The sequence below is a fragment of the Diadema antillarum genome, unplaced genomic scaffold (assembly GCF_040938485.1).
Source record: "Diadema antillarum isolate AM-2024a unplaced genomic scaffold, OU_Dant_1.0 scf00000071, whole genome shotgun sequence".
Taxonomy (NCBI): Eukaryota; Metazoa; Echinodermata; class Echinoidea; order Diadematoida; family Diadematidae; genus Diadema; species Diadema antillarum.
In genome coordinates, this window is record NW_027270960.1 from 7,075,132 (window position 1) to 7,097,959 (window position 22,828).

A 22,828-nucleotide genomic window follows, 5' to 3' on the forward strand; every position below is an offset into this window, starting at 1 on the left:
GTCCTGATTGTTTTGGAGCATAAATATCATCTGTGACAGGTGAGGGCATATTTAAGAATGTTGTTCCTCCGTCAAGGTTACAGGAAGTATTTAGGCAATAAAATTATATGAATGTATAAATCATATGCAACTAAATCAGAAAACATATGTTATTTGAATTGATGATTTGTGCTTTAAGTGGCTACTGCAGGTTTTGGTGGGAGCATTTTCAATGTTTCTGTGAGAAGTTTAAAAAGAAACAATGGAAGAAAATCATAGACTGTAATATCACTGAAAAGCCATAAGTCTGAAAAATAGAATTTATACTAAAAATGTGGAAATCCAGTATCTTGCCATTTAATCAGGCTTTCACGGCACCAGAACAAATTTGGAAAAGTGAGGAGAACAGAGATGTTTGTAAACATTTCAAAGAGAGGTCGTTTATGAAGATTCACTGTCATAACTTAATAAATGTTGGTCTAAATTATTCATTCTACGGTATAGGCACCTACTGATAGAGATAGATCAGAGTACGTTTGCTACCTTGCATGAAGTTGAAGATATAATACCACAACATGTCTGGATAAGTCGGAGCATAATGCAGTTCATGCCTTAAACTATGTTTCAGACATGTTTTGCCTTTATATAATATTCTCTGATATTCACTAAAGGCCTCCTTCATTAAACCTTCAACCATCACATCAAATGCAACAAAAGCTAACACATATCCATGATATCACATACTGTAAAACTGAAATATTTCTGTGCATTCTAATTTCGTGAATTTCACGAGAGCCAAGATTTGTGAAATTAAAATGCATGCAAAAGTTCTTGCACCGCTTGTCTACACTATAGAATTGAAGACCAGTGACAATACATGAAAATTTTATACCGTGAAAAAGACCATCGGCTCCAGTTCGCAAAAATTTCACGCTGCGAAAAGATCTTACTTTATACATTATGCATCCTCTTGTTGCCTTTTATGGGACTTTAAAGGAAGACAGGGAAGGATAACAGTTGGCACTACTCCCATGGCATTCTTTGTGCAGCAACACCACACTTTTGATGTGAGGCATAAATCATAATATACCGTTGATCATCTACATGTAGGTGAATGCAAGTGAGTTACACAGGATGTAGCAGACAGCAAGGTAATGAAGAGTTCAGCATTCATCCACTGGGTATTGAGAAGAGGCAATCATGTGGTTCAGCTACAGAACACTTGGCTCTTGGGATTACTTGAGGTATATTTTACTCTCACCGGTCAATCAAAGCCTTGCATTAAGGTGAACAAATATCAACTTCATAACAAACTCAATATAAACTACCTTAAGTGCAACACCATGTATTAGCTTTATGATAAATAGACATACTTGCAACAAATGTAAGCAACAGAATGAATAGAGGTTCATCCGCGATGTCTTGGATTCACAATTTTCCCAATGACCCATAAGAATACTTTTTGCCAAATGTCCTTTCTTGCCTTGAGACGGTAAAAGTAGGAACAACAGTAAAATTGTTTAATGCATATTAGTAAGCACAGCAATATGTTTGCTTGATAAGGCCATAGTTTAGCTGACCAAGATCCTAGTAGATTTTTTGTTGAATATATTTATAAGGCCATAGTTTAGCTGACCAAGATCCTAGTAGATTTTTTTTTTTCAATGTAAGGCCATAGTTTAGCTGACCAAGATCCTAGTAATTTTTTTTTTCAATATAAGGCCATAGTTTAGCTGACCAAGATCCTACTAGATTTTTTTTTCAATATCAGGCCATAGTTTAGCTGACCAAGATCCTAGTCGATTTTTTTTCCATATAAGGCCATAGTTTAGCTGACCAAAATCCTAGTAGATTTTTTTTTCAATATAAGGCCATAGTTTAGCTGACCAAGATCCTAGTAGATTTTTTTTTTCAAAATAAGGCCATAGTTTAGCTGACCAAGATCCTATAGTAGATGTTTTTTTTTTTCAATGTAAGGCCATAGTTTAGCTGATCAAGATCCTCGTAGTTGTTTTTTTCAATATAAGGCCATGGTTTAGCTGACCAAGATCCTAGCAGATTTTTTTTTTCAATGTAAGACCATAGTTTAGCTGACCAAGATCCTTGTAGATTTTTTTTCAATATAAGGCCATAGTTTAGCTGACCAAGATCCTAATAGATGTATTTTTTTTCAATATCTAGATCTACAGCCTTCTTCCTTTGAGGATACTGACATTACAGCAAATGATGGAGGCTTTATGAAGCTGGTCCGTGATACAATTTTCCTATTCACGGCTGTGAATAGGCCTGTCGTCATAGTGTTTGGATGGCAAGCCAATTTGATTTCCTGGCAGCTATAATGCAGCAACAGTGCTCTGGGCAGGGGAAAGCAGGCCTTAGTTGTTACGAGAGGGCACGGGGAACAAATCAACTGGCACATTCTGGGCATAGCAGAAGGATTACTCAGCCGCACAGCAATGCCCAGTCTGTTTAGCCTTCACTTGTACACAAGGCCTATTGATACTATCTATAGATTAGCTGACGGTTTCTAGGCATGGACATCTTGTGATGCTTTCTAAAGAGAGAGACATAATTTCAGATGCAGTCATACCCACGCAATTTTCAATGGGTCTATGCCAATTTGCCCTATACGGTCTACAGAATACTCTCTAAAAAAGAAAGAGTGAATTTTCACTCGATTTTCACTCCCCTTGGTAGTGACGTCAAGGATCACTAGAAGTGGAGTGAATTTCGAGTGAACAGAAATTTCACTCCAAAAGAGAGTGAAAAAAGACGGAAATGTTTTTGGTGGGATGTTCACTCCTTTCTCACTCTAAATTCACTCCTGACGTATTTCACTCTTTTGTCAGTCGTTTTTCACTCCTTTCTCACTCTCAATTCACTCCTATTGTATTCACTCTTCTTTAACTCCGGAGGTTTTTTCACTCCTTTTTCACTCTTTTTTCAATCCTTTTTCAATCCTTTTTCAATCCCAAACGGAATTACACTCTACATGAGTACACATCTCTATCACCATTGATCACAGCACTCAGTGAACTAGTTATTCAACCCTGGAAGAAAAAGTGACAATATGGTGATGAATTTGGGAATAATCTAGGTGGTCTGGAGTCATTTTTGGAATAATGAATACCAATCAAACTAATACAAACAAAAACAGCAAGCAACGTTCATAATATAGATATTTGTTAATATTAATGCATGTATTTAGAAGCCAACGATCAAACACTGGTAGCCCAGTGCATTGCCAACTTTGTGTTCCAGTTTTGAAAGTAATTCCTGCCCGAGCTGGATCAATACATGAAACTGAATAAATATAAGCTAGTAATCCAAATGGCTGTTGTTTCATTCTTTCTTATTAATTTATTCTTTCTTTAAGTAGCATTGAGGGGGATATAAGAAGATAATGTACTAAATGCTACACATGTTATGTTTTTTTTATGAGCTGATTCTCTATATCAAATAAATGTGTGATGTCCACTGGATCACCTGAAATTAAAAAAAAAAAAAGGAATATACCTCTTGAAATATCTAAACTTCAACTGCAGAGCAGTACGCCATTACAAACAGTCTTCATGTGCTGAGTATCTGGTTTTCCATGAATTATGTGGCCAATAATAATTATACATATTTTTATCATTTAAGAACTGTCACCAAATTCATCACAAGGTCCCTGTAAATATGCTATTCTAGCTGTCATTCCCAAAGCTCTACAAATGAAGAGTTTGTTTTCAAAAACTGCTAAGTCCATATGTGCCAAATGGAGATATTTGCGATTAAAGGTCAAGAAAAATAAAGAGAATAATAAGAAAATGTTTGCTTCTTTTGATCATAACTTCAAAAATGTACTTTAATATGTAGTGACCAATATATAATTTAAAAGGTATTATTTTGTACTTTATGACAGAGATCGTACTTCAAAATCTTCAAAAATGGACATATCAGTTTTTGCGAACAAACTCTTCAAATATTAACATCACACATTTCCCCGAAAATATGCCAAATTCATAAAGTCTATGCAAAAAGTGAAAAATTTTACAAGTACCCTTCCTGAACATGTTTAATTTTCGACTACACGTGAATATAATTATTGCATGTTCAATGATAAGCTACAAAAGACTTGCAAAGTATAGTCACCATTATCTATATTATAATACAAAAACAATTACACATGTAGTAGGAATTGTGATTGCTTCGAAAAATTGACAAAAATACAGAAATTTTCAATACTGCATGGTTAATCAAGTTTGGATCCTCTGTCATGTAACACAGTGATGCTCTACAAGTACATTGTACAAATACCTAAACATACTCGATCAGAGAAGCATGGTCTTGACTTTAAGTAGGCTTTAGGTGGGGTATTTATGTAGATGATAGAGCCAGAGGGGGCCTCCCTGGAACCCCCAGACCTCGGCCATCAACTGTGCGATCATTACAAAATCCACACACAATTTGCCTGTGACATAATCTATGAAACGGTAATGTTGATTTTCAACAACAACAAAAGTCACTTGGCTAAATTATGCTAATTTGAGCATGAAATCAGACCATTTGCCATAAATAGAATTCCAAAAAGGCACATTTTTTGTTTTTTGTGTAAATATTCTTTCTAGTGTCCATAGCAAATGAAAGAGAAAAAAACTGTGCCATCAAAAAATTCTGTATCTATTTTTTCCTATTTACTCATGTATTTCTTTGTTTCTTACTTTTTGTTTTTCATTGCCTTTTCAATGAAATTTGTCGGCAACACGTCCAGCATGAAAATATTTATGTTATTGATTACAATCAATAACCCCCCAAAATAATCATGCCTTCATGAAATTTGGCATGGAATGTCAAAGGGGAGGCGGGCTCGTAGCCCCCCCTCCCCCTCCCCCCCCCCCCCCTCAACCGGGCCTACTATTTATGGAAAAAGAATTGCAATCAATACAGTTGACACAACATGTATCATATCATTGATCTTCTTCACCTAAATAAGGCATCATTGTACAATATTGAACACTTGCAATCCTTCCGAGTTTTGCCAGATGTAGCAACAACTAATGCATGCAAACTGAATTTCTTATAGAGTGATTTCATGTGACGTCATGTTGGCCACCATAATGGTGGCTTCCATTGCAAAGACGATCAATATTCATTCATACATGCCTCTCTAACAAAGGTGTTCTTTTGCCTCAGGTTTCCCTGAAGTAAGCATTGCTGCAGCTTTTGTATGCAGTCTTGATTTCTAGTCGGTTTAGGCAATTGACTTCATGAGGCTGCGTTCACATAGAAGTATACGGTATTCGCTATTCGCTATTCGCTATTCGGGCACCCAGTACACCATCACCCGCATCGTCAACTCGCCATCCCATGCAGTGAGGATTTCTTCCTCCTACATCCCAGCAAATCTTATTAACAATTTCTCAACTGCATCAGAATGTCAGTCTACATGCTTATTTTTGCTAAAGGGCAAATCCAGACCAAAATTGTCATTATTTCATAAACGAGAGACGGTATACGCTGCAAGAAAATCGAACAAGCTCGATTCCCACTTTGCTATACTATTCTATGCTATTCGGTACATTCAAATAGTGCCCTCTTATGTGAACCGGTGTTAGGAAATCCTATCGTTCGATTCAAGCTATTCGCGTGCCCTCGAAAACGAGCCCCAAATACCATACTTCTATGTGAACGCAGCCTTATGGTGGGCAATTGTGACATCACTGCTAACACTCTATATCAAAATATGATTGTCAGTTGCAGGTTATCTTAATTATTTGTTACGAGATCAAGGGAAGAATTATCCATAAGTTTGACTTGGCACATTAGTGAACTAATCTATTTAACTCCATCTACTCTAATGCCGTGGATTTATCAATGATGGGCTGCAGATGTTTCGTGGAAAAAGAAGTTGAACCAATTGAGCTTCTACCCACAAGTTTTTCAAAGTACAGTACATCAATTACATAAAGGTGAAAATGTACAAAATAACTCTGGGTCCCGTAACCCTAGGGATCAATGATTCCCATCAATTTTGTTTTATTTTTTTTAAAAGATTTTTCCCCCTACTCCAAAGAAGATGGATGCAATAAATTTGAGCACATGCATATTGTACTGCATCAATGCTACTCAAAGGGGTGACAAAGGTATGTGGTAACTTAATCACAACATGGAGACATGATCTTCATCCCAAGAGCATGGATGACCATTGGAAGATTCTACTATATTTTAGCTGCTATTTGTAGCATTCCCCCCCCCCCCCTAAAAAAAAAAAAAAAAAAAAATGAGGGGAAAAAAATGAGGGAAAGAAAAAAAAAATACATACGAGTGTCTGTCAACAGTTTTCTCTCTTGAATATTAGACCACGAAAAGGTTTTATTATAAAAGCAAGTCAGAATTGCCTGGAGAGAAGGGGGTGCTTAATCATGAGCGCAGCCAGATTCGTATCATGCGGAATGCCAAGCTGTGTGTGGCCAAACATTCTTTGATATGCTTGGAACACCTCACAGATGAATGTATTGATTAACTTGTGGCCATGAAGAGGAGATTTTTTTGACTATATAAGTCAAAACTATTTTCAGTTACTAGCATATACAACAATCAACAATTTAAATCATTAACAATCACACATTCTATGCAACAAACTCTTTTCATCGGCGAGCCCTGTTCTACTTTGAATGTTGAAGTGCTGCAGTACATCCTGGTAACAGCTTCATGCTAAACTACCGCTGAGCCTGATGAGGCTGACTCTTCAACAAGAATGTAAGTTCCAACGTCAGAGGAGCATATGCTGTATCTCAAAAGAGGAAAAAGCAAGGGTATTTAGACCTATACACCGATGGTAGCTGTCTCTTCTCATTGGGCTTCTAATCTAACGTTGGAATGGTGTCATAGCGGTGTCATAGCTCCTCAAGGTCTTCAAACGATACTCATTGAATCCATGATCCTTGCCATACAGGTATACTCCTGAAATATAAGAATACATTGTAAGTCAAAGCTTTTTCTTGAGTCTCAACAAATTTGACTTTGGCACAGAGTTGACTATAACTGATGAAGATCTGATAGCAGTAGAAATACATGTAGTGGCATTCTCATGGAAGAAAACGAGAATAGGTTTATTATAAATGAACGGCGCAACTGGCATGTTGGAACTTGGGTTACATTACGTTACGTTGAAGTTAACGTTCATCGAACCTAAGTCATGGAATCAGGCCAATCTGCACACAACTTTATTAGACATCTATGAGAAGGTACATCACAATCCCCACATTGCCTGTATATTTGCACAATGAGTTAATTAAGAAATAGATGCAATTTCCCTGTAAAGGCCATTTTTTTTTTTTTTTTTTTTGGGGGGGGGGGGGGGGGTCATGCCCCCTAACTAAACAAGGATGATCAACTCCTCGTTTGGTTGCTTAATTCTGTCCACTAGCTCTTGAGAAAAGTTGAAAATGTTGAAGTTTTTGCAAGCTAGATGAATAAGATACCATGTATGTCACTTAATCTTTCTGCTAAAGAGGGCTAAAAAAAGTTGTAGATCACATAAACTTACGAGTATAAACTTACATGTCCTTTTGCACCTTGTGTGGTGTCTCACAAAGTGGGGTACTGCATCGCAACTGCCTTGGCTACAACATCCTTTGCTCACTACTTGGTATCTGAATTTAAAAAGAAAGCAAGAAAAATGTTAATCATATTCTATGACGCAAACATCACAAATTTGGCCCTCATTTTAATCTTTTAAGGGGCTGAACTATTTTTATGTTTTTTTTCTTGGCATTAATTTCCATTGCTATTCAGTACCACTGTTTCAAGTACATTTATTGCTACTTGAGCCAGATATCAGTTAATACATATGAAAATTTCATGCAGATAGGTTAAGTGTGAATGTGCACAGTTAGTAGAAAAATTTATACAAGATGTGATTATCCATTGAACTTCATTGCACATCAACTCCCACTTTTTTATTAATCATTGTGATGATTAAATCATAAGTATTAGGACTATTATCAAATCAATATACATGTGGCCCGATGGGGCTACCACGAAAATAAGTCAGCGTGGAGTCTTGTACGTACACTCTGTATACATGTTTAAAGGGGAAGGCTAGTAACTGATCTGTGGGAATCAGTGGAAATGCTGGGAGATGATTGTTCCAATCCTTATGGGATTCATTCAAGAGTTCATTGTATATCTATTGTTGTGTGAAAATGATTTGCTTCAGAATGGTCTCATATTCAAGTAATGTGCAGTTTAATGCTTCCAGGTTAGCGTCCCTGGTCAGTGACGGAGCATTAATCTGCACATTACTTGAATATGAGACCGTTCTGAAGCAAATCATTTTCACACAACAATAGATATACAATGAACTCTTGAATGAATCCATCTTGAATGAATCCCATAAGGATTGGAACAATCATCTCCCAGCATTTCCACTGATTCCCACTGATCAGTTACTAGCCTTCCCCTTTAATACAAGTATACCAGTCTTTATTTTTAAATCTATAACCATCACTTCATTAACAATGTTATACTTACCGGTCCCTTCTACTTTCTTTCCCCCCCCCCCCCCTTCTTTTTTTTTTTTTTTTTGGGGGGGGGGGGCAAATTTTAGTCTGCTTTTCTCTATACTTGAGAAGACCAAAAAAACAACAACAAATGAACAGGCAAATTACATGGTTATATATTGGATGGAAATGTACATTGCAGTACAATTCATGACAATGGGAAACTGGTATTCCAGACCAATTTTCAAATTATAATGATAATATATGAATAATAATGATATTTTAAATAATTGAACTTACGCTGTACAGTTTTCTGCTTCCATTTTCAACAACAAATATGCTGCAATGATCTGGATGTGCAGATGTCTCCTCGGAACAGTCAGAACTCCTTCCCTCTGCTTTTGAAGTATCTCTTCCCCCTTGAAGTGATGTGTGTGTTGAATTCCTGGGCAAATAAGTAAAATTTAATGGTTTTATGAATAATACAATAGGTTCCTCCAGTTTACATTATAAACTTGAAGAGCAAAATCATTTAACATGTACATATTTGACATAAGCAACAGCTCTACTTACACAACTCAAGACTGACCATAACATGGTTTTCACTTCTGTCGATACGGCAAGTACACGGTACACATTTTTCTTAAATACAAGTACTAACCTGTCAAGACATTCATTGTCAGAGGGAAGGACAGCTCCAAAACTGCTCCATGAAGTATCTTGAAAATCATTTCTTCAAACAAAATAAAACCAACCAAGCATTCAGTCTCTTGATGTAGCCTCTTATGTAATCACTAAGACTCTAGAATGTAAAATAAATATAAATCAATTTCAAACTAGTCTCCCTTCATTAATCATTGTGGAAAACAACAGAATAGCTTACAGCAGGGTTAATGCAATGGAAGTCCATATCTCAGAGGCTCCTTCGCTGATGTTGGCCCGGTGTTTCCAGCATTCGTCAACCCTGAATTCAATGGCTAGTCGTTGTATGACCACATCTGGTACTTTGCAATCTGGTGATCTGCACCCTCTTCGTGTGACAGAGACTGTACAGCTATCAATATCTGTCTTTGTTCTCCAAATGATGACCCCTACACCGAGTTCCTCTAAATCACCATCACTCCCGAAGAGCTGTCATGTCTACGTCCTTATCTGGAGGAAAGTATGAAAACACAAGGTTCAGAAATGGATTTAGAACTCATTTCCACAAGACAATATGCAGTTGTTTTGTCCACACAAATAGTAAGTGAGCACCAATACAAAAGCTAGTATAGGCCTAATTACTTTTTTAGCTACATCAGCATATTTAATGTTAGAATTAAAGACCCAAAGATGTCAATACCTAAGGTCACCTGTAACTTTCATAAAAAACAATGTTGAAAATAGTACCAGTCATCGTCTGCTACAAGGGGGATCGACCTCCATGATGTGTGAGCACGCTGATCTTCAGCTAGAAGTGTGATCGTCACAGTGGACCAACACTGAACACGAACAGTACACGCATCATACTTCTTACCTAGTACAGTAGTAGATGATCACGACACATGACGTGGGAGCTAGTGTACGTGGTATTCTCCCAGCTGTTTGGATGCTCAAATGTAGTGGCAAATAAGTCCTTTTTACTACATACAGTGTATATAATGAACAATAATCATAAATCACTAAATTTCACCATTCTTTATTACCATACTGATCGAGATCACCATCTCATCTGGCAACACAGACCAGTGTCAGTGATTCGGCTGTCAACTCAACAATAGCAATGTATAGTACGTGTCTGGCGCTAGGCGCTTCTAATGTATTGCTTTAATTAGCACAGCTTAGTAACAGTTAGGACCCTATAGTGTAAGTTCGATCTCTACACCCGACCACAGTAATCTCTGTGTGATGATATGCTTATACGAATGTAAATTCAATGACTAACGACCAACGTTTCATTCATCACTCATTTTTTTTTTTTTTTGAATAGTTCAAGCCCTAGATCCCAACGTGTACAATTAAAGTGTTGTCTAAAGACTCAACGTATTACTAGTATTAGATCCCAACACCTAGCGTGTACCATCAGCTGAGTTTCGGCCTCGGATTCTAGCTGTTCGTAAGGTGTTCTATGGTATGACCAGCCCCATATAGCTAACTGTGTACAAACCATTGTACATTAATTGTTCGAAGGAGCGCCAGTACGGGCCCGGGGTTATTCGTATAGAACCCGGCCTAAAGGTAACTTACTTGTGGTCGTTTACGGAGAGGTATAATTAGATCGATCTATGGTTTGCTTACCTTCAAAAATGTGAATAATATCTCCGCCCCACTCAATTTGAAGACAGACATTTTCTCCCGTCCATCACGACATCCAGGCTCAGATTCTCACGATTGCACTTACACGCACGTAAATATGTGATCCTATGCATAATACACGCACAGCTAGCACACAGCACGCAATTGCACACAGTCCACGCACAGGCGACGCGTCGCTCTTCAGGTAAACCTGCCCGCGCCCAAGCCAGGGGAAATTGCGGCTGGTGATTGGCTTAGAGTAAACACATGACAGGGGAATTCTCAATTTCTATTGGCCTAGCCAAATGCGTTTAATTATGTATTCACTCGGAATTCACTCGGCTTAATTTTCACTCGGAATTCACTCGGCGAATGGGTTTCACACAAATTTCAGTCGTTACAAGAGTGAAATTCACTCGACAACTAGTGAAAGTCACTCTTAATTGAGTGAAATTTTATTCACTCCTTCCGAGGAGTGAATTATTCACTCGAAATTTTTTAGAGAGTACCTATCAGTAATATGACTTTAATATTATTCAGCAAATTTTCCTTGGTTTTTTCTAGATAAAACAAAAACAAAAACTTCACATTTGCCTGGAAACAGGACAGAGGGTGGCAAATGTAGGAAAATGCAAAAATATCGTTCTTCACATGTGACATCACATTTCCATAAACTCTCACTTTGCACACCTTCCTTCATCTAAAGTCAGGTTGTTTTTTTTATTTCATTTTAGCTATTACTTATTTATGTATAATTCTACATTCACATCTGAAACCATGACTGAATGATAATAACAGTGATGATAATAATAATTATAAGAAAATTAACACTAGTACATAGTAGTAGTAGATACCATAATAATAATAACAATAATGATAATAATAATAACAATGATAATAACTGTGATTTATAAAGCACAATAACTATTCATCCATTTTCTATGTACTTTACTTGCAAGTGATAGAAGTCACAGATACCGTACATGTAGGACTATATCAAACAAAAGTAAAGTAATTACTATCTTAAATATGACAGTTATGAAACAAATTTCCCATAAATATCTTTCAAATAACAATGGAAAATTCTACTGAATGTCTCAGCTTCACTGTCATAACTGGATTTAGGGTAGGCCTACATCTTTGTAATATTTTTCCACCTAGCATATTTCTGTTAAGATTTTGGTGGCTATCCTGCATAAAACAAGCTCAGGAGACTTTCTTTTTAAATGAGATTGACTAAGTTTCTGGAGATGATTTTGGATACACTTCTTAAGGGTACTCTTTCCTCTTTAGGCCAACATGTACATGGTCCAAAAATACACAGGATAGGTACTAGAAATGCACAGTCTCAGATTTATTCTAGATAACCATGAATTTTTGAAAGTTGGGAAGCAATTCTATTCTAATTGATGTGGACTCCCATTAGGTCATATGACAGTGTGACTGCAGACAGCACATATTATCTCCCCTTATTGTGCAAAAATATCGCCTATTTCTCATTCTCTGGGAAATTTGACAGTGTAAAGAACTCCTTTGCTTGCAGAGCTGAAAGCAAGACTATAATGATAGATCTTAATCTTATCAACAAAATGACTCGTGAACAATACTTGGTTAACTTTGAAAGGTTCAATGAAACAAAGGTATATCTTACTCTGTCCCATCCAGAACTCATCGGCATTATCAATTGTTACCAGTGAACAAGAGCATCTATAGGAGACATTTACTTTCGTCATAAAATACCTCACATATTTGAAATGGTTAGTTGATATGATCATAGGTTGTGTGAGCTGGACAAACAGAGTGTTAACAAGCTAGGTGAGACAACTTCTTGCTAGCAAGGGCAGCATACAGCAAGACATTTCTAGCAGACAAATAATAGCTAATTGACAGACACTGTCCTTGTCATACAAGGTTCCCTACCCTAATCGTTATGTTTCTCATGCTGTGCAGAGCTTGTTACTGGCCTTTAGCCAAACTTTAGAAGCTGGGGGGGGGGGGGGGGGGGAATTGCAAAGAGTTAACTCAAGTCTACTTCACCAGATCATCAGAGGTCAATGCTGACCCCTGGAGCAAGGTCAGAGGTTATTTCGATTTGATCTCACTTTGACAGTCTTTTGGCTACTGCTGTATGAATCTGGAATTGGTTGAACCTCCTGCCTCCCCCCCCCCCCCCCTTCATATTTAAAGAAATAACAGCAGCAAAAAAAAAAAAAAAAAAAAAAGAGGCTAAACTGAGACTTGCCTAATCCTGTTATTTCATGAAGTGAGGGGGGATCTGCTGAATGTTTAGCACCATACTGAGTGACAGAGTTCATGAAATTACTTTTGAACCTTGATTCAAATTCAAGTTTCACTGTGATCTTCACTCAGATGTAAAGAGGGTTAGATTACATTGATTCTTTTAATCAAGGTAAAAATGCAAGCTCATGTAATGATTTCACTAGAAAGCAGAGCTGATCAAATCTCTTTCACAAGATGATTTAAAATCAATAAGTCATGATGTCAGTGAATATTTCAGCCATTGTTTTAGAGCTCTTTTGCTCACTTCAGATGGGCTCTTTGTGTCTCTTACACTACAGATGATGTTACAAAAACAACAAAACACTTTACATTTAAGATTTAAAATATGTTGAAGGAACATCAAGACAAAAATAAAAAATGAAAAAAACAAATTCATGAAAGCAGGGAAAATTTGGGACATAATGTCATTCAGGATGCCTGCAGTTAGATGTCACACATAATGCAGATATATATCTCAATCACCCATTATCTGGATTCCGCCATAGTAGTTCTATTGATGTGACAGTTGTAGTTGAAAAAAATAAACAACTACAATAACAAACAACTTTAAATTAACAAACTAACTCCCCCCCCCCTCATCCCATAAAATATTAACAACCTTTCATTACATTTTGATGATGATGTAAATACAGTAAATCAGCAAACATCACTCAATTTGATTCATGTAAATAAAACTTCAATGAAAGGAAGCATCACAAAAATTGACGCTAACTGAAGACCTGAAGTTCATGTCAATGACTGAAAATAATTGGGTAAATTTTACGCACTGGTTTTTTTTTTGTGGCCAGTCAGACAGTGACTGTGACACACCAGTGGGAAGCATTGTTTTGTTGACAAAAACAAGGAAATCCGGACAAAGCCGCAATGCCCTGACTCCAGCCATTATGTCTGTCCATCTTCATTGATTGGCGTGTTACGGATGAGAAGCTGTCCATGGCTTTAAACCAACGTTGCACATTGCTGGCTTCCTTCAGGGAAACTGGGTCGCTCTCATAAATGTCATCAATGAGCTCAACAATTTTCCAAGAAAAATGAAGCCAGAGCCCTTCAAAGTGAAGCAGATGAGGTCAATGGCCACATGGACAAATGTTGTGACATGCACTCTGTATATTTACAGAAACGACGTTTGGGAGTGTGATAAGTGATCACTCTTTTTCAAGTGAAATTTAGCTCTTTCACACTCAGTTTGGCTCCTTTCTGTTTGGACTCAACTTTTTGAAGAGTGAATCAATCTTTTACAGATTAAACTTTTATGGCTTTAAAGAGCTGCCCCTAATCACATTCCAACACGAGAGGGAAATTAGCTCCTTTAAATTAACAGACAGTTAATAAAAGTCTTCATGACAGGCTATTCACTGTGACACCAGAGCTGTTTTTATCATTACTTTCATTCCATAGATGGCCACATATGTTTCCCTTCCAACCCTGTAATCAAAACATCAAAATTTGGCTGAAGTAGGACATTTGAAAACCATACATGAATAATGAAAAGTAAAACCACTGCTTAAACGGAAATACTTGTGAAAATTAAGTAACTACGGGGAAAAAAATATGAACATATTACTAAAGTTTGATTTAAATCAAACAATCTGTTTTAAAGTTCCCCTAAATGGTTTCTCTAATGTTTGCTATCATGTGCCAAAATTGCTGCACAAGAAGTCTAAAGAATCCACAACATGATAATGGAACAATATATAAAAAAATGAAATTGCATCTTTTCATGCAATGTGCCATTTCAGTTAAGAAGGATAAAATAAAGTTCTACGGGTTTGCTCTGATTTACTCATTTACACTTGATTAACATAATTACAAGGGGGGGGGGGGGGGGATCTGTACAATGTCTGCAAATAACATCCAAATCTCCAGGACCCAAATTTTTCCAGGACCAAACCAAAAATAGACTATGACTGAAAGTACAAACAGATACTGGGAAAAGCCAATCACATTCACTTTTTTACATTTTATGCAATCTCTTGAAGACAAGGCAATCGCCAAATTGTGTCTCGCCCATTCGCGCACAAGGAATTAATATTTTTTATAACTCCCAGAAGTAAATTCACCTGCTTATGACCTTTGACCTTGTGGTGACCTTCAACACCCTAAGGGACATTTACATAATCGAAACGCGCCATAAAAACTTAACATTGGGTCCTAAAAATTTGTTGACCCCTTTCTGTGACCTTTGACCTTGTGATGACCTCTAACTTCCCAAGGGACATCTACCATCCAAGTTTGGTCACAATCCTACGGACATAGGGATCAAAAGTTATGAGCCACAATCAAAACGCGCCCTAAAAACATAACATTGGGCCCTTAAAGTTTGTTGACCCCTGTCTGTGACCTTTGACCTTGTGACGACCTTCACCTCCCCAAGGGACATGTATCTTCCATCCAAGTTTGGTCACAAACGGACAAAGGGATCAAAAGTTATGAGCCATAAACGAAATGCGCCCTAAAAACTTAACATTGGGCCCTAAAAGTTCGTTGACCCCCGTCTGTAACCTTTGACCTTGTGACTACCTTCAACTTCCCAAGAGACATCTACCATCACCCAAGTTTGATTGCCATTGTAGCAACATGTGCTGAGTTACGTGTGATAAGAGAGTCTTGCAAGTAAACTTTAACGTATGACCTCAAATGACCTTTGACCTTATCATGTGACCTCTTACGGCACCATAACATGAAGGTACCCCAAGTGCATCCATCACCCAAGTTTGACTGCCATTGTAGCAACATGTGTCGAGTTACATGTGATAAGAGAGTCTTGCAAGTAAACTTTAACGTATGACCTCAAATGACCTTTGACCTTATCCTGTGACCTCCAACGGCACCATAACATGAGGGTACCCCCAGTGCATCTATGACCCAAGTTAGGTTGTAATCCAAGCAACTTATGTGAAGTTATTTGTCAAAAGAGAGTCTTGCAGGTAAACTTTAACATAGAAAAGAGAGTCTTGCACATACTCTTTAATATATGACCTCAAATGACCTTTGACATCATCACATGACCTCTGACAACACCATAACATGAAGATACCCCTAGTGCTTCTATTACCCAAGAGTGGCTACCATTGCTGTAACAGTTGCCAAGTTATGCATCATAAGAGAGTCTTGCAGGTAAACTTTTGTGACGGACGACGGACGGACGGACGACGGACGGACGCCATTTGGATCCCTTAGTCTCGCTTTCACCTCCAGTGGGCGAGACAAAAAGTATGAAATGAAACAAAATTTGACAGATTAAATGCAGGGAGACAAATAAATGAGCTTTTACATTTTGTAGGTAGAATGGAAGCTAGAGAGGACTAAACATGACACTAGTGCTGAATTCATATTCCTCCATACTTGTATGCACAGCCCCACCAAACTGTTCATTGTAGTGAAAAAGAGACATGCGAAGAAGTTATGAAGGTAGAGGCAGGACAACAGCACAATCCAGACACGCCACATAACTCAAGAGTCTGTTTTTTATTAGCTAGTGCCAAGGTTATGGTATTGAGGTAGGCATAATCTCATCACATGCCGAAATGAACCCTTGTGTGTGCAGCAATCCTCAAAAAGGTATCTGACAGCAACTGCACATAGACTGAGTTAACCCTCCCCCCCCCCCCTTTTCACAACTTATCAGGTGTTTACTGCATTTAGTTCTGCAGTGAACTTTTTACCTTATATTCATATCTCACTGATCCAGTCTAGGGCTTTTTTACACTTGCAAATTTTTGCTTAGTCCCGTACCAACGTTGGGGCTAAGGGGGGGGGGGGGGGGGGGGGGGGGGGGGGGGGGGCCTTAGCCCCACCGTTGGTACTGGACTTTCCTTAGCCCACTTTCTGTTTACACTTGTTTTTGCCAAAGTGGGCTAGCCCCACCGATAATCCCGTACTATCTGGCCCTGCAAAATAGCAGGGTTAGCACCGCAATGGTGCCAAGCAAGCGGGTGTAAACAGAACGAAAAAATAATCCGGGGCTAAGCGACGGAGACGAAATCCGACCCCGCACAGACCAGTCAGAAGTGAGGTAATCCAGTGCTGCCGGCGCGTGCGTGTAATTGTACAGTGCACATCGTAATCATGAATATTCATGTGGTTTGGAAAGTACGGGACTAAGAAGTACGGGACTAAGAAATACGAGTGTAAAAAGGTCAGTTTTCTCCTTAGCCCAGGACAAGAGCTTAGTACGGAATTTATTGGCGAGTGTAAAAAGCTGAAAAAATTGGTACACGACTAAAGATAGTCCTGGGTCAGAGAAAGTACGGGGTTAAGAAACACAAGCGTAAAAAGGGCTTCTGTAATGTAATGAACAGTGCTGTCCAACATTATGTCAGGTTTTATGACTGCTCTCACTTTCAACAGAGACATAAAGTACCATTACAATTTGTGACAGTTTAGCACAGAGATCTATGACTTGAGCTTCCTGTCCATACTTAAGCCATTAGCAACTGAAATGCCCGAAACAGCCCATCCTTTTTTCTTTTTTTTTCATTTTATGCTTTACCATTTTTTGTTTCAATCCAAATATATAATTATGTAATTTGAAAGAAGTCAAAGGTCAACAGAAGTATGTCAGAATTATTTCCGTGACACACCATTCTCTTGGTAAACTCAAATAGATATAACTTTTTATAACAGACAAAAATGAACATGCAGTGAGCTATTTTACATCATTTAGAAAGTTGTCAAAATGAGAGCTGTACCTACCAGGGAACCATAGGCCATTATATGTACATAATATTCAGTTGCTAAAGGGTTAAGCACTTGCAGTGTATTGGGAAACTGCTGCAAAAGTAAATCCAAAATATTTGGTCATCATCATTTGGTAACAGCATAAAGATTATGGCATGTTAGAAAAAAAAATGCAGACCACCACTACCTGGGAGATATCTTGACAGGTGAATACACTGTTATCCAAATTCAATGGGAACATGATATTTTTCCTCCTCTCCACACCTGGATAAAGAAATGCAGCTTATCTGGCTACATAACACAGACATGACAGTGGGTATCACAGCTGTGTCTGGCTTTGGTCCAACAAGAGAATAACAGCATTAACTTGTCAAGTTTTTTTTTACTGGATGTATAATTCATGTCATATCTGTCACAACAAACTGGGAAATACATTGTAGCAGACAAAAAAAAATGTTCTCAAATTATTGCATGTCTGCAAAGCTTTGAGTAATGAGATTAGGCATTTACATTATACACCACGTGTACTGTGATGTAGATTCCAACTGTGATTACTGTTACCCAGATGATATCACAAAGACTCAAAAGGAAGGAATGTGACAAAAATGTGACATACTATAGGTGGGTCTTCATCAGCTCAGGCTTGAAGAATAGCAAGCTTATGGGAGATCAGAGAAATAAGCCTGAAGTCAGCTGAAATGTGCAATCGCGTCTTCACCAGCTCGAGCTTCAGGCATGGCACGGTTGGGTGTACAAGCTCGATGCTGGCGCAAACACACTCCGAACCGACTGCCTACGTTCCTGTGTGGTGTACAATGCATGCAGTGCCGATGTCTAAGCTCGAGCTGATGAAGATTTGCGCACTATTTTGCAAATAAGCTGGCTATTCTGCAAATAAGTCCACGATTTCTTTGGCTTATTTTCCAATCGGAATAGCTCACTATTTCGGTCTTCATTGCAAAATTAGCGGGCTACAAGGTGTATTTTCTGATCGGGCTAATTCTTTGGATCAGAAATAGCGGGCTATTCTTCAAGCTCGAGCTGATGAAATGTAATTCTAGAAAGGTGCTGTCTATTTTTTTCATCTATTTTTTGTCACATACTCTGTGGGATTGTGGGAGGCAAATTATTATGAGTTTTCAACAAAAACAACAACAAAATATCCAGATGGACAAATATTTGCATCTTAATGCAGATCACAATAGTTCATGATTTCTTGTGCCTACATACAGTGCACTCCTATCATAATGAAGTCATTGGGACTGGCTGTTTTCTTTCATTATATCGAAATTTAATCATAGCTGAAGAGTAAAATACATTCAGATATAACAGATGTTATTCTTAGGACCTGGATTTTTACTTTGTTGTAACATGAATTTCATTTATAGCCATATTTGTTATAACAGGAGTGCACTGTACAAGAATGATTGATTTTTGCATTGCATTATATGCAAAAATTGACTATTGAAAATGGAACAGGCCTTTTGAGAGAGCATACAGTGTATGCTACATTTCTTCAAACAGAAAAAAACTAATAATAAACTAGAGAGGGGCCGTCAAAGGCGGCAGACCCACGCCTAAGTACAAAGTCGGGGTAAACATAATGTGCATTCGGTCATCTACCAGAATTCGGCCACTTAATTGCCAGTGTGCTTTATCACCAGCCAGTGAGTTCTACCAAAGATCGTACACTGAAGTGTACGATCTTTGGTTCTACAGTCACATCACACGCAAATCACATCATTACACATACGGTATTAACACTCATTCACGTACAGGAAAGTCCTTAAGTCTCCTCCAAAAATCCATCGAAAATCCCAAATTCCACCGTCAAAAGTGCAGAATCGGAACTTTTCCAAGCGCGCGCGAATTAAGTCCAGTTTTAAGAGTATTGTCTACGCGACGGGTCGCGGAAAAAGCGCTAAAAATCGAGAAATACGCCGTTTTCTTGCGGGATATTTTGATTATAGCAAGCCGAGAGTGTGATGATATCAAAGGTCGTATGAGTGTACGATCTTTGATGGTATCCACAAAAGCAAAAAAGAAAAACAAAATTTACGTACCCCCTAGGCAATTACCCCTATGATTAGTGTCTACGGGAATTATTCAATGCAAGGGTTGAATGCAAATGTCTACTGCACCAGTATTCGGCCACCAACGAGCGCCGCAACGTCCCCGGTGCAATTTTGCACCAACAGTGTAGAGCGCGATGCATTTTCAGCGGCCTTGCACACGCATTGACATTGAGCACGCATATCGTGCAGTGTGACTGCGACCGAGCAAAATGCTCCTCCAACGAAAAAAACAATCAATGTTAATTTGAAAAATCATCAAATATCAAAGGTCGTATGAGTGTACGATCTTTGATGGTATCCACAAAAGCAAAAAAGAAAAACAAAATTTACGTACCCCCTAGGCAATTACCCCTATGATTAGTGTCTACGGGAATTATTCAATGCAAGGGTTGAATGCAAATGTCTACTGCACCAGTATTCGGCCACCAACGAGCGCCACAACGTCCCCGGTGCAATTTTGCACCAACAGTGTAGAGCGCGATGCATTTTCAGCGGCCTTGCACACGCATTGACATTGAGCACGCATATCGTGCAGTGTGACTGCGACCGAGCAAAATGCTCCTCCAACGAAAAAAACAATCAATGTTAATTTGAAAAATCATCAAATATCAAAGGTCGTATGAGTGTACGATCTTTGATGGTATCCACAAAAGCAAAAAAGAAAAACAAAATTTACGTACCCCCTAGGCAATTACCCCTATGATTAGTGTCTACGGGAACTATTCAATGCAAGGGTTGAATGCAAATGTCTACTGCACCAGTATTCGGCCACCAACGAGCGCCGCAATGTCCCCGGTGCAATTTTGCACCAACAGTGTAGAGCGCGATGCATTTTCAGCGGCCTTGCACACGCATTGACATTGAGCACGCATATCGTGCAGTGTGACTGCGACCGAGCAAAATGCTCCTCCAACAAAAAAAACAATCAATGTTAATTTGAAAAATCATCAAAATACGGGCCAGTTTGTGATGACGGAGAACGAACTTTCATAAATCTAGAAGGACATAGTCCCTCAAATAGGCCTAAACGTAAATTTCGGAATTCTTACGAACATTTGAGCAGCGAAGTCGGATCGTTGGGGAGTTTATGTGTTCGTATGGTAGCGGAAAATCGCAAAGTGAGAAACGGGAAATTTTCGGAATGGTCACTATACCATGGGGTCAAAACTTCAAGGTCACACAGAATTTGCAAGGGTCAACCGATTATCACCAAAATCTAATCGATTCTTTCCTGTCATTATCCAAACATTCCCTGAACATTTCGTGCAAATCCGTTTACCCGTTCTCTTGTTATCTTGTACACAAACAAACAAACAAACAAACAAACAAACAAACAAACAAAAAACAAACAAACAAACAAACAAACAAACAAACAAACATACGGAACCCTTTACATAACCCCCTGCCGATTTTCATCGGCGTGGGTAATAAAAATTTAGCCATCCCCTCTCGCCATGAAGTAAATTCTCACATGTACCAAATAAAAGCGTGTAGGGCATGTAGGGTCAGGACACAGCTCTCATTCTTTAATGCCATTCCTGCACTCTCAAAATGTGATGTACCACCCACTAGGGATCTGAAAGAGGATGTGCATGGGGGGGGGGGGGGGAGGGTAACATTGAAAAATATGTCAGATAGATACAAATGTACTGAACTCCTTCACAGCTTCTTACTTTGAACCATTGAGGACGGGTTGATTTTGCTACAACACACATTTCCCATAGTCACCTGCCTGAGTATACATGTATTTGGGACTCAATGGGTTAATAAAGGAAAGGGCTCACGTGACTGCAAGCCCTGTTATTAACAATGCTTCACAGATTTAATTTCTGTCATTATACATGTAGCATGAAATCAGTGGAAATTTGAGTTTTATTGACTTGTGATGATACCTTTGCTGAGTGCTCAAATTCTGTAAGTGTAGGACACTATTTGAAAGAGAGTATTATAAAACAAAAGTCATATTTTCATGCTTCTTTTTACATCACGAGACATTCATTACAGAGAGGCATACCACTGAAATATCCTGTTATACAAAGTTTTGGACAAGGAGTCCTTGTAACCAGGGAGGTGGAAAGCTCCGCCTCGCTGTTGTAACTGAATGGACAACAAGTGGAAACACAGAAGAACTCGAGTATATGTGACCCTGCACCTCAAAACAAACAAAAAGTCGCCAGATATGAATTTTTAGTTCAGACCATATTCTGAAAGAGCAGACTTTAAGCTTTAAAATGATGTATAACTCAAATCAAATGGACTCTCCTAACCTATCGAAATATTGGAAAGAACGCACAAACTCAGGAAAAGTGTGAACTGAGAAAAGAGGCTCTGAAGTACAGTGTCTATTCAAGCGCTTAATCTTTACCATACCGTGCTGGCTGTGCGATGAATGGGACAAAAAACAGGAAGTAAACCACCAGAGCAACAACAATGAAGGGATTATCAGATTAAACTGAAATTAAGCATGCCTTATTAACACATTCTGTCCATAATTAATGCCAACTTTCAAAGCAGTAGCACTATCCTTGCAAAAGTTATTAGAGCTGAAAGTGAAGACTGTGGACAAGGTTTTTCAGAAATGAAATAGTGAACCTAAAGACACACCTAATCACACTATTCTACCAAAAATGTTCGAGATAAACTGCTAAAAAAACACACTTTCCTGCCCATTTTAGGATACCAAATTTTGGTATAATGTAAAAGAAGACCCGCTCTTTCAGAAAATATGAAAAAGTCAAGTTCGGCGAGGTTGACCCATTTCACTTATTTTCAGTCCTCATGCAAAATCAGTGTGTGCGACTTTATGTTCGTTTTGAGGTGCACGGTCACATATTTAGTTACCTAATCTTTTTTTTTTTTTTTGGGGGGGGGGGAGGTTTGTTTGTTTGTTTGGTTGTTTTGGTTGTTTGTTTGTTTGTTTGTTTTTTGGTGGGAATGTGCCCAAACATTCATATTCATTACATGAAATGTAAAAAAAACAATAACAAAAACTTGAGTACCATTTGACAAGTACCAGGAAAGTTATTTTTCGTA

The 22,828-nt window shown here is 38.3% G+C and overlaps 1 protein-coding gene and 1 long non-coding RNA gene across 3 annotated transcripts in view; both read right to left on the reverse strand.

The window, feature by feature from the left end:
- Positions 1-22,828, reverse strand: part of LOC139717030 (uncharacterized) — a 64,870-nt gene that overhangs the window by 5,941 nt on the left and 36,101 nt on the right. The gene's annotated exons all lie outside the window — the stretch shown is intronic.
- Positions 7,367-9,599, reverse strand: LOC139716908 (uncharacterized). Its single transcript, XR_011709930.1, has 3 exons — positions 9,349-9,599; positions 8,766-8,910; positions 7,367-7,616 (listed from the first exon to the last, which is right to left on the reverse strand). It is a non-coding gene; the product is annotated as an uncharacterized lncRNA (long non-coding RNA).